This window comes from Arachis ipaensis, chromosome B2, assembly GCF_059453495.1.
Source record: "Arachis ipaensis isolate K30076 ecotype BB chromosome B2, ASM5945349v1, whole genome shotgun sequence".
Lineage (NCBI taxonomy): Eukaryota > Viridiplantae > Streptophyta > Magnoliopsida > Fabales > Fabaceae > Arachis > Arachis ipaensis.
Window position 1 is genome coordinate 74,646,081 of NC_142437.1, and position 11,696 is coordinate 74,657,776.

The 11,696-nt window shown below is 36.5% G+C and overlaps 1 non-coding gene across 1 annotated transcript; it reads left to right on the forward strand.

Annotated features, from left to right (window-relative positions):
* Positions 1 to 433: 433 nt before the first annotated feature.
* LOC148574408 (small nucleolar RNA R71) lies at positions 434 to 541 on the forward strand. Its single transcript, XR_015906853.1, has one exon. It is a non-coding gene; the product is annotated as a small nucleolar RNA R71 (small nucleolar RNA).
* The last annotated feature ends 11,155 nt before the right edge of the window (positions 542 to 11,696 follow it).

Below are 11,696 nucleotides of genomic sequence, written 5' to 3' on the forward strand. Positions count from 1 at the left end.
GATGATTTCTCCATGTTGAGTTATAGGTGTTTCCATAAGGTTCACCTAAGTAGTTCACCTCTGCTATTGCAGGGTTCTCAGGATCATAGGCTTCTTCTTCAGGAGAAGCCTCTTGAGTACTGTTGGATGCAGCTTGCATTCCATGCAGACTCTGAGAAATCATATTGACTTGCTGAGTCAATATTTTGTTCTGAGCCAATATGGCATTCAGAGTATCAACTTCAAGAACTCCCTTCTTCATAGGCGTCCCATTATTCACAGGATTCCTTTCAGAAGTGTACATGAACTGGTTATTAACAACCATGTTAATGAGTTCTCGAGCTTCTGCAGGCGTTTTCTTTAGGTGAATGGATCCACCTGCAGAAGTATCCAGTGACATCTTTGATAGCTCAGATAAACCATCATAGAATATATCCAGGATGGTCCATTCTGAAAGCATGTCAGAAGGACACTTTTTGGTCAACTGTTTGTATCTTTCCCAAGCTTCATAGAGGGATTCACCTTCTTTCTGTTTGAAAGTTTGAACATCCACTCTAAGCTTGCTCAGCTTTTGAGGAGGAAAGTACTTGGCTAAGAAAGCCGTGACCAGCTTATCCCAAGAGTTCAGGCTGTCTTTGGGTTGAGAATCCAACCATAATCTAGCTCTGTCTCTTACAGCAAAAGGGAAAAGCATGAGCCTGTAGATTTCAGGATCTATTCCATTAGTCTTAACAGTATCACATATTCTGCAAGAATTCAGTTAAGAACTGAAAAGGATCTTCAGATGGAAGTCCATGAAACTTGCAGTTCTGCTGCATCAGAGAAACTAATTGAGGTTTCAGCTCAAAGTTGTTTGCTCCAATGGCAGGAATGGAGATGCTTCTTCCATGTAAATTGGAATTAGGTGCAGTAAAGTCACCAAGCATCTTCCTTGCATTATTATTATTTTCGGCTGCCATCTCCTCTGCCTGTTCGAAAATTTCTGAAAGGTTATCTCTGGATTGTTGTATTTTAGCTTCTCTTAATTTTCTCTTCAGAGTCCTTTCAGGTTCTGGATCTGCTTCCACAAGAATGTTCTTATCCTTGCTCCTGCTCATATGACAAGGAAGAATGGACAGAAAAATGATAATAATAATAGAGATCCTTTATACCACAGTATAGGGATCCCTTTGTGAGTGGAAGAAAAGAGGGGGAGACAAAGAATGTAATATAATGGAAGAAACACAACTGTGAGAATGGAAGAGATGTGATATGAGATGTTAGGATATGAATGAATAAATAGAATGAGATGGGGGAGGAATAATTTTCGAAAATTATTTTGAAAAAGGGTTAGTGATTTTTGAAAATTGGTTTTTGAAAATTGTTAGTATTTTTTCGAAAATTTTTGAAATAAAAAATAAAAATAATTAGTTAATTAAAAAGAAATTTTTGAAAAAGGGGAAGATATTTTCGAAAATTAGAGAGAGAGAGTTAGTTAGGTAGTTTTGAAAAAGTTAAGAAACAAACAAAATGTTAGTTAGTTAGTTGAAACAAATTTTGAAAACCAATTTTGAAAAGATAAGAAGTTAGGAAGTTAGAAAAGATATTTTGAAAAGATATTTTTGAAAAAGATAAGATAAGAAGATATTTTTGAAAAGATATGATAGGAATTAGTTTTGAAAAAGATTTGATTTTTAAAATCACAATTAATGACTTGATTCATAAGAAATCACAAGATATGATTCTAGAACTTAAAGTTTGAATCTTTCTTAACAAGCAAGTAACAAACTTCAAATTTTTGAATCAAAACATTAATTGTTTATGTTATTTTCGAAAATTTGGTATAAAAATAAGAAAAAGATTTTTGAAAAATATTTTTGGAATTTTTGAAAATAACTAATAATTTTGAAAAAGATTTGATTTTTGAAAAAGATAAGATTTTCAAATTGAAAATTTGATTTGACTCATTGGCAACAACTTGATTTTTAAAAATTTTTGAAAAAGTCAACTCAAATTTTCGAATTTGATGAGAGAAAAAGGAAAAGATATTTTTATTTTTTTTTATTTTTTTTGAATAACATGAAAATTATGCAATGCATGAAATTTTTTTGATCAAAACAATGAATGCATGCAAGAATGCTATGAATGTCAAGATGAACACCAAGAACACTATGAATGTCATGATGAACATCAAGAACATATTTTTGAAAAATTTTTAATGCAAAGAAAACATGCAAGACACCAAACTTAGAATTCTTTAATGCTTACGCACTAAGAATTCAAGAATGCATATGAAAAACAACACACAACACAAAACAAAAAATCATCAAGATCAAACAAGAAGACTTACCAAGAACAACTTGAAGATCATGAAGAACACTATGAATGCATGATATTTTCGAAAAATGCAAGATGCATATGCAATTGACACCAAACTTATCATATGACTCAAGACTCAAACAAGAAACACAAAATATTTTTGATTTTTATGATTTTCTAATTTTTTTGGATTTTTATTTTATATTTTTCGAAAAATTATTTTAAAAAAGGAAAATAAGGATTCCAAAAATTTTTAGTATGAATTCCAGGAATCTTGCCATGTTAGTCTAAAGCTTCAGTCCAGGAATTAGACATGGCTCACTAGCCAGCCAAGCTTTCAATGAAAGCTCCAGTCCAAAACACTAGACATGGCCAATGGCCAGCCAAGCTTCAGCATGCAACATAAGAGAATATACTGCTCATTACTTATCCAAGTAACTTGCCTCTATGTTGATGGTTTGGAAGCCTCAGTCCAAAAGAATTTAGACATGGCTTTACAGCCAGCCAGGCTTCGCATGCTTCATGAAACACTAGAATTCATTCTTAAAAATCTTGAATAAATTTTTGAAAACATTTTTTTTTTCGAAAACATATGAGAGATTTTTGAAAATATTTTTGAAAAATTTTTGAAAACAAAACAAAAAGAAAATTACCTAATCTGAGCAACAAGATGAACCGTCAGTTGTCCAAACTCAAACAATCCCCGGCAACGGCGCCAAAAACTTGGTGCACAAAATTGTGATTACACATTCATAATTTGTCACAACCTCGATACAACTAACCAGCAAGTGCACTGGGTCGTCCAAGTAATACCTTACGTGAGTAAGGGTCGAATCCCACGGAGATTGTTGGTATGAAGCAAGCTATGGTCACCTTGTAAATCTCAGTCAGGCAGATATAAAGTGATAATGGTGTTTTCGAATATTATATAATAAAATAGGGTAGGGATAGAGATACTCATGTAAATCATTGGTAGGAATTTCAGATAAGCGAATGGAGATGCTTCTCATTCCTCTGAACCTCTGCTTTCCTGCTATCTTCATCCAATCAGTCTTACTCCTTTCCATGGCTAGCTTTATGTGATACATCACCACTGTCAATGGCTACTTTCGGTCATCTCACGGGAAAATGATCCAATGCCCTGTCACGGCACGGCTAATCGTCTGGAGGCATCACCCTTGTCAATGGCTTCATCTTATCCTCTCAGTGAATAATATGCTCACGCACCCTGTCACGGCACGGCTATTCATCTGTCGGTTCTCGATCATGCTGGAATAGGATTTACTATCCTTTTGCGTCTGTCACTAACGCCCTGCAATCGCGAGTTAGGAGCTCGTCACAGTCATTCAATCATTGAATCCTACTCGGAATACCACAGACAAGGTTTAGACTTTCCGGATTCTCTTGAATGCCGCCATCATTCTAGCGTACGCCACGAAGATTCTGGTTAGGAGATCTAAGAGATACTCATTCTAGCTTAATTCATGTAGAACAGAAGTGTTTGTCAGGCATGCGTTCATAAGGGAGAAGGATGATGAGCGTCACACATAATCATCACCTTCATCATGTTCTTGGGTGCGAATGGATATCTTAGAAGAGAAATAAGAAGATTTGAATAGAAAACAGTAGTACTTTGCATTAATCTTTGAGGAACAGCAGAGCTCCACACCTTAATCTATGGAGTGTAGAAACTCTACCGTTGAAAATACATAAGTGAAGGTCCAGGCATGGCCGAGATGGCCAGCCCCCTTGATCTAAGAACCAGGCGTTCAAAGATGATCCTAAGATCCTAAGATGATCAAAAGATACCTAATACAATGGTAAAAGGTCCTATTTATAATAAACTAGTCACTAGGGTTTACATGAGTAAGTAATTGATGCATAAATCCACTTCCGGGGCCCACTTGGTGTGTGTTTGGGCTGAGCTTAAGTGTAGCACGTGTAGAGGCCATTTGTGGAGTTGAACGCCAGTTTCTGTGCCAGTTTGGGCGTTCAACTCTGGTTTTGGATCTTTTTCTGGCGCTGGACGCCAGATTTGGGCAGAAGGCTGGCGTTGAACGCCAGTTTATGTCGTCAATTCTTGGCCAAAGTATGGACTATTATATATTGCTGGAAAGCCCTGGATGTCTACTTTCCAACACAATTGGAAGCGCGCCATTTCGAGTTCTGTAGCTCCAGAAAATCCACTTTGAGTGCAGGGAGGTTAGAATCCAACAGCATCAGCAGTCCTTTTTCTACCTCTGAATCTGATTTCTGCTCAAGTCCCTCAATTTCAGCCAGAAAATACCTGAAATCACAGAAAACACACAAACTCATAGTAAAGTCCAGAAATGTGAATTTAACATAAAAACTAATGAAAACATCCCTAAAAGTAACTAGATCCTACTAAAAACATACTAAAAACAATGCCAAAAAGCGTATAAATTATCCGCTCATCATATGGCTCATGGAATAACTGTTGAACATCCAGTAGCTTATGTTCACACACAAAATGGGTTAGCAGAATCACTTATTAAGAGCCTCCAATTAATTGCTAGACCCTTACTTATGAGAACAAATCTTTCAACCTCAATTTGGGGGCATGCTATTTTACATGCCGCAGCACTTATTCAGTTGAGGCCAACGAGTTACCATCAGTTCTCTCCTATGCAATTAGCTTTTGGCCAGCAATGTTTCCCATTTAAGAATATTTGGGTGTGCGATATATGTTCCCATGGCACCACCTAATCGCACCAAAATGGGACTCCAAAGAAAATTGGGAATATATGTTGGATATGATTCTCCCTCTATAGTGAGGTATCTTGAGATACAAATTGGAGATGTATTTAAAGCCCAGTTTGCGGATTGTCATTTTGATGAATCAAAGTTTTCAACATTAGGGGGAGAGAATAAGCTTCCTGAAAAGGAACTTAATTGGAATACATCATCGTTGATGCATTTAGATCCTCGATCAGGGCAATGTGAATTAGAAGTTCAAAAGATTATACATTTGCAAAGAATAGCAAATGAATTGTCTGATGCATTTTTTGATACAAAGAGGATAACCAAATCTTATATACCAGCGGAAAATGTCCCAATTCGAATTGATGTCCCAGTAGAACAAGTAGCCACTGAAGCAAATTCACGCCAGAAGCGTGGCAGGCCTGTCGGTTCCAAAGACAAAAATCCTCGAAAGAAAAAAGAGGTAAATACTATTCCTGTTGAAAAAGAGATAGTAAAGACACCTGCAGTTGTCCAAAATTCTGATATAGTTTTAACGCCAGAAGACGTTCAGGTACCTAAAAATTGTGAAAATGACGAGATCTCGATAAATTATGTCTTTACAGGAGAGAAATGGGACGGAAATAAGACAATTGTCAATGTAATATTTGCATATAATGTGGCATTAAATATCATGCATGAAAACAGGGATCTTGAGCCAAGATCAGTCGAAGAATGTCGACAAAGAAATGATTGGCCAAAATGGGAAGAAGCGATGAAGGCTGAATGAGACTCACTTGCAAAACGTGAAGTCTTTGGACCTGTAGTCCGTACACCTGAAGATGTAAAACCTGTTGGATATCGATGTGTATTTGTGAGAAAACGAAATGAGAAAAATGAAGTTGTGCGCTACAAAGCCCGACTTGTAGCACAAGGTTTCTTACAGAGACCCGGTATAGATTATGAAGAAATGTATTCCCCTGTAGTGGATGCGATAACATTTCCTTACTTGGTCAGTTTATCTGCATATCATAAACTGCATATGCATTTAATGGATGTGGTAACAGCCTATTTATACGGCTGATGCACCACTATTTCGTGGTATATTTTGTACTTAATTGAGTGGATTTTATCCACTAAACTCACACTTATTCATATAATTTGCATATTTTACATTTTCCTTCCTAATTCTGTCCTATGATTGAAAACATGCTTCTTTGGCCTTAAATTACTAATTTTAATCCTCTCTTATTACCATTCGATGTCGTGATATGTGTGTTAAGTGATTTTAGGGTTTATAGGGCAGGAATGGCTTAGAGGATGGAAAGGAAGCATGCAAAAGTGGAAGAAATACAAGAAATTGAAGGAATTGCTAAGTTATCCAGCCTGGCCTCTTTGTACTAAATCGATCATAACTTGAGCTACAGAGGTTCGAATGAGGCGGTTATAGTTGCATTGGAAAGCTAACATCTGGGACTTCGAAATGATATACAATTTTCCGTAGTTGACATGCAGTTAGGCGATGCGCACGCTTACATCACGTGTACGCGTGACTTTGTAAAAGTTCAGCGATGCGTACGCGTGACATGGCCACGTGCTGAACGCATCAGAAAATGCTGGGGGCGATTTCTGGGCTCCTTTTGACCCAGTTTTTGGCCCAGAAAACCCAGATTAGAGGCTGCGGAGTGGAGGATTCATTGAGACAACTTTCATTGAGATAATTTTAGGTTTAGCTGTAGTTTCTAGAGAGAGAGAGAGGCTCTCTCCTCTCTCTAGGTTTTAGGATTTCTCTTAGTTTTAGGTTTATTTCTTCTCAATTCCAGGTTCAATGTTCCTTTAATGTAGTTTCTTTTCTACTTTTATTTGTTCTAGCATTCTAGTTTATTTATTTTCCTTGTTGATTATTTTATGTTGACAATTTGGTTTATGAATTCTCATGTTAGACTTGATTTTCTATTTAATGCAATTTGAGGTATTTCATATTTATGATTACTTTCTTCAATTTATGTTACTGATGCTTTCAATTGGTTGTTTGGATTTTATTGCCTCTTATTAATTTCTATACTTTTATGTTGTGCCTTCCAAATGTTTGATAGAATGCTTGGTTGGCTTTTAAATTAGCTTTTTATGTTCTTGGCTTTGGTTGAGTAATTGGAGACTCTTGAGTTATCAAACTTTCTTGTTGATTGATTATTGAAAGTTGCTAGTTGATTTGAATTCCACTAACTCTAGTCTTTTTATAGGAGTTGACTAGGACTTGAGGAATCGAATTGATTTATCCACTTGACTTACCTTCATAGTTAGAGGTTGACCTAGTGGGAGCAATGGACAATTGATGTCACAATTGAGGATGATAATGAGGAAAGGCCTTCTAATTATCAATCCTTGCTAAGACTTTTCTTAATTGTTATTTTATTTCCTTGTTATTTACATTCCTTGTTTCACATTTCAAAAACCCAGAAAGATACTTTTCTCATAACCAATTATAAGTACACTTCCCTGCAATTCCTTGAGAGACGACCCGAGGTTTAAATACTTCGGTTTAATTTTATTGGGTTTGTTTTAGTGACAACCAAACTTTTGTATGAAAGTATTCTTTGTTGGTTTAAAAACTATACTAGCAACGAGGTTTCATTTGTGAAATTCTTTGTTGTTCCTTTTCATTCTTAGTTTTATTTTCTTTTGTTTTCCACAGTAGTAATTCATAATTTCTGCATATTCATCTGCATGCTGCATTTTGCATTTTGCATAAAAAAAACACACGACGCCCGGGCGTCCATGACGCGTATGCGTCGTATGTGCTTGCGAGAATAAGAAGACGTGAACAGAGATTTGTGCGGGAGTGGCGCAGGAAGTGTGCGTTATGCACAAACAAGATCACACGTACGCGTCCCTGACGCGTGCGCGTCATTCGCAAACTTGGCACTCCACACGTACACGTCAAGCACTCGCACGCATGGATAAGGAAATCGGCGTAAATGGGTGTTTGGCCAGAGAGTTGTGCTGGTTTGGGGCTGGAACTGTGCTAGTAGCACAAACCCCATCACGCGTATGCGTCCTTGACGCGTGCGCGTCATTTTCACAAAATGGCTGTTCACGCGTGCGCGTGCCTTACGCGCACGCGTCGTATGCCTTTTTGGCCGACCTGCGTTTCAACCCGAGAGTTGTGCGTGTGCAGGGCTACATTCGCGCGATTGGCACAAACCACTATCACGCGTACGCGTCTCTGACACGTCCGCGTCACTTCAAACTTTCCAACCCACGCGTACGCGTGCCGTACGCGTACGCGTCGCATGTGACGCACAATTAAACACATACACCGCCTGATTTCAATTCTTCCCTCCCCCAATCCTAATTCTTTTCTCAATTATAATCCTTTATCCTTCTCTCCTCCTCCTTTCTTACTTTCTTCTCCTTCATTTATTTAACTTCTCATCTTTATTCTCTTTCATTCTATTTTCCTTATTGCATTTGCATACCTCCACTCATTACATTTTAATTTTATGTATATTTTTATTTTCTTTTCTAAATTTGATACTTTTTCTTCGGTGTTGAATTTTCTTATTCAACTGTTGCATCTTTTCTTGAATTCTTTTGGTGCTTAGTGACTTGTTTTACACTGTTGGGCGATATTATTTATCTGCCAATGCCAATCTTTTATGATACATGTGTTCCTTTTTCATTGACATGAATTTATATCGTCTCTCATTACCTACTATCTCTTCCCCTTTGTTGCAATTTTTACACTATTGATATGCCATTTGCTTCTACTGTTTTCTCACTTGTATGTTGTAGCTACCATATAATTGAGACCCTCATTATTTGGTATTAACCCAAATATATTTTATTTGTTTTTTATCTTTGTTTTTGGGTTACTTTTCTTCCCTTTTCTCTTCTTTCAGGATGGCCACTAGGAAGGGAACCGGAAGACGTTTCAATAGGGCGACAGACAAGTCCATCTGCACAATCTTTGGAGAAAAGCATCAGTTGTAGTAGTGACGTTAGGATTTTTGCCAGTAAAGAAGTTCATAAAAACAGTCGCGTTGTAGATATAGTCTCTAAACCGACAGAAATCCCTTCGTACAAATGTTTTGGGTGTCACAAGTAACAAACCCTTTTTAAAATTGTTAACCGAGTATTCAAACCTCGGGTCGTCTTCTCAAGGAACTGCAAGGAAGTATGTTCTTATTATTGGCTATAAAGGTTGTAATCGGGGTTTAGAAGGTGAGAAGCAAGTGAATTAAATGACAAGTAAAGTAGATGGCAATTAAAATAAATAAATACTGTAAAGCAAACTTCTGGCAAGGTAAGAGAAATTGGAAGTCCAACTTAGTTATCTCTCTCAACAATAATGAAAGTTGAATCTAAATTCCACTTAGTTAACCTTTACTAAAGCAAAGGAAAGTCAAGGGACTAATTAGTTTGACCTTCGAATCCTAGTTATTTCCTAAGAAAAAGTTGGGATTATTAAAGTTCAGTTCAATTAGCAAGATAACGATTATCAGTTATGTTGAGTTTGATAATGTTGAGTTACTGATTTCTTAACCAAGACCAAAAGGGGAAAAAGTAAAATTGCTGGAATAAAAATGTCCTTAGATGGAAAGCAATGGTAACACAAATTAAAGAGAAAGCAATCAATAACTGAAATATCTCAAATAATCATTAATTCAAATCATAACATGGAAAGGGTTCATAAGTCAAGTTGGCAACATTTATAGATACGAATGAAAGCATTAAAGTAAAAGTAGCATAGAAACATAAATTAAAGTAAATACTAAACCTGGATCGAGAGTCACTCTTAGAAACTAAGAGAAGTCCTAAATCCTAATCCTAATCCTAAGAGAGAGAGGAGAGAACCTCTCTCAAACTAAATCTAAATCATGGAAAGTTAAAATTGGCGAGATCTCTTTTGAATGGATGCATTCCCCCACTTTATAGCCTCTAGTTTGTGTGTTCTGCAGCTGGATTTGGGCCAAAAGGGCTTCAGAAATTGCTGGGGGCGTATTCTGTAAATTCTGATACGTGGCCTCTGTCACGCATCCGCGTGGGTCACGCGGTCGCGTCATTCGGAGTTTTCCTTGCCACGCGGTCGTGTCAGTTACGCGTCCGCGTCGTATGCGTTATACTTAAGGCGCGCGATCGCGTCAGTCATACGGCCGCGTCGCTGCTTCTTCGCTTCTGGCACGCGATCGCGTCATCCATGCGATCGCGTGGATACCAGTTTCTGCAAAACTCTGTTTCGTACTTTCCTTCTATTTTTGTACGTTTTCTTTTCCATCCTTTAAGTCATTCTGCCTTAGAAAATCTGAAACTACTCAACACACTAATCACGGCATCGAATGGAAATAAAGGTAATTAAAATAATTAATTTTAAAGCTTAGGAAACATGTTTTTCACATACATCACATAATAAGGAAGGGAAAGTAAAACCATGCAATTAATATGAATAAGTGGGTGAAGGCTTGAATAAATCACTCAAACTAAGCACAAAATAACTCATGAAATATGGGTTTATCAAGCAGCCCGTCCACTTGCACATCTTAGCATGCACCGAGGACGGTGCAATCTTTAAGTGTGGGGAGGTTGATACCGACTTCCGTGGGTTAGTTATTTCCTATTTCAAAACCAATTTTTAATTTTTCTTGTTAAATTAGTTGTTGCATTTGCATGTTTGATTGCATGTTTGTTTGATTTTGTGCATGTTCTTCTACCACTATTTGGTTGGAGTGATAAATTTCTTTTCAAGACCCTATTTTATAGTATTTCACTAATTCAAATTCAAATTTGTGTTAAATTTGTTTGAAGAATTTTATTTTGGAACATGGTTTAGAGCTCGAACATACAAAACCAGTGAGATTTTGAGTCTATTTGATTGGTTGCATTTTACCAACCAATATTTTATTTTTGGTGTGCGTTTTTGTCTCTAAAATTGTGATCTTTGTCTTGCTTAATTCTATATTTCTATTATTTGATGTATGCATGCACTTATATGATTGAGGCCTTGTTTCACTGAGCTTACATGCCTATATGGCCTTAACCTTTTCATTATCCTTTGTAAACCAATGTTGAGCCTTTTAACCCCATTTATTCTATTTACTCTAGCTCATCACTAACTCTAAGCGGAAAATAATAATGTCCTTAATTTGAATCCTTGGTTAGCTTAGACTAGTGAGAGTATGTATGATTTAAGTGTGGGGAAGTTGGGTTTGCTAATATTTGGTTTGAGAATTGGGTGTTATATATTCCTGTGAAAATGTGCAAAATAATAGTTGAGCACATATTATTGCATTCAATAATTTAATCATATGCATTGAGAAAAATAAAAGAAAAGAAAAGAAAAAATAATAAGAAAAATAAAAAGATAAAAAGAAAAGAAAAAAGAGCAAATAATAAAAAGGGGACAAAATTCTCCAAAGTAAATGGTGGTAGCAATGCATATGAGTTGTACTCAAAATTTGGGATGCATAAATATGTGAAAAACATAGTTAATGGGTAGTTAGACTTTATACTCTGATTATATAGATTGTCTTAAGTTAGGTGCAGAGTTTAGGTTAATTAAGGATTCAGATTTTAGTTCACTTGACCAAATAGAATCTTACCTTGACCCTAACCCCATTATAACCCTTAAAAGACCTCTTGATATGTGTATTTGTGCATTAAATTTCTGTTAATTGGTAGAAGAAGAGCAAGCCTTAAAAAGTAAGGTTAGTAGAGTGTTA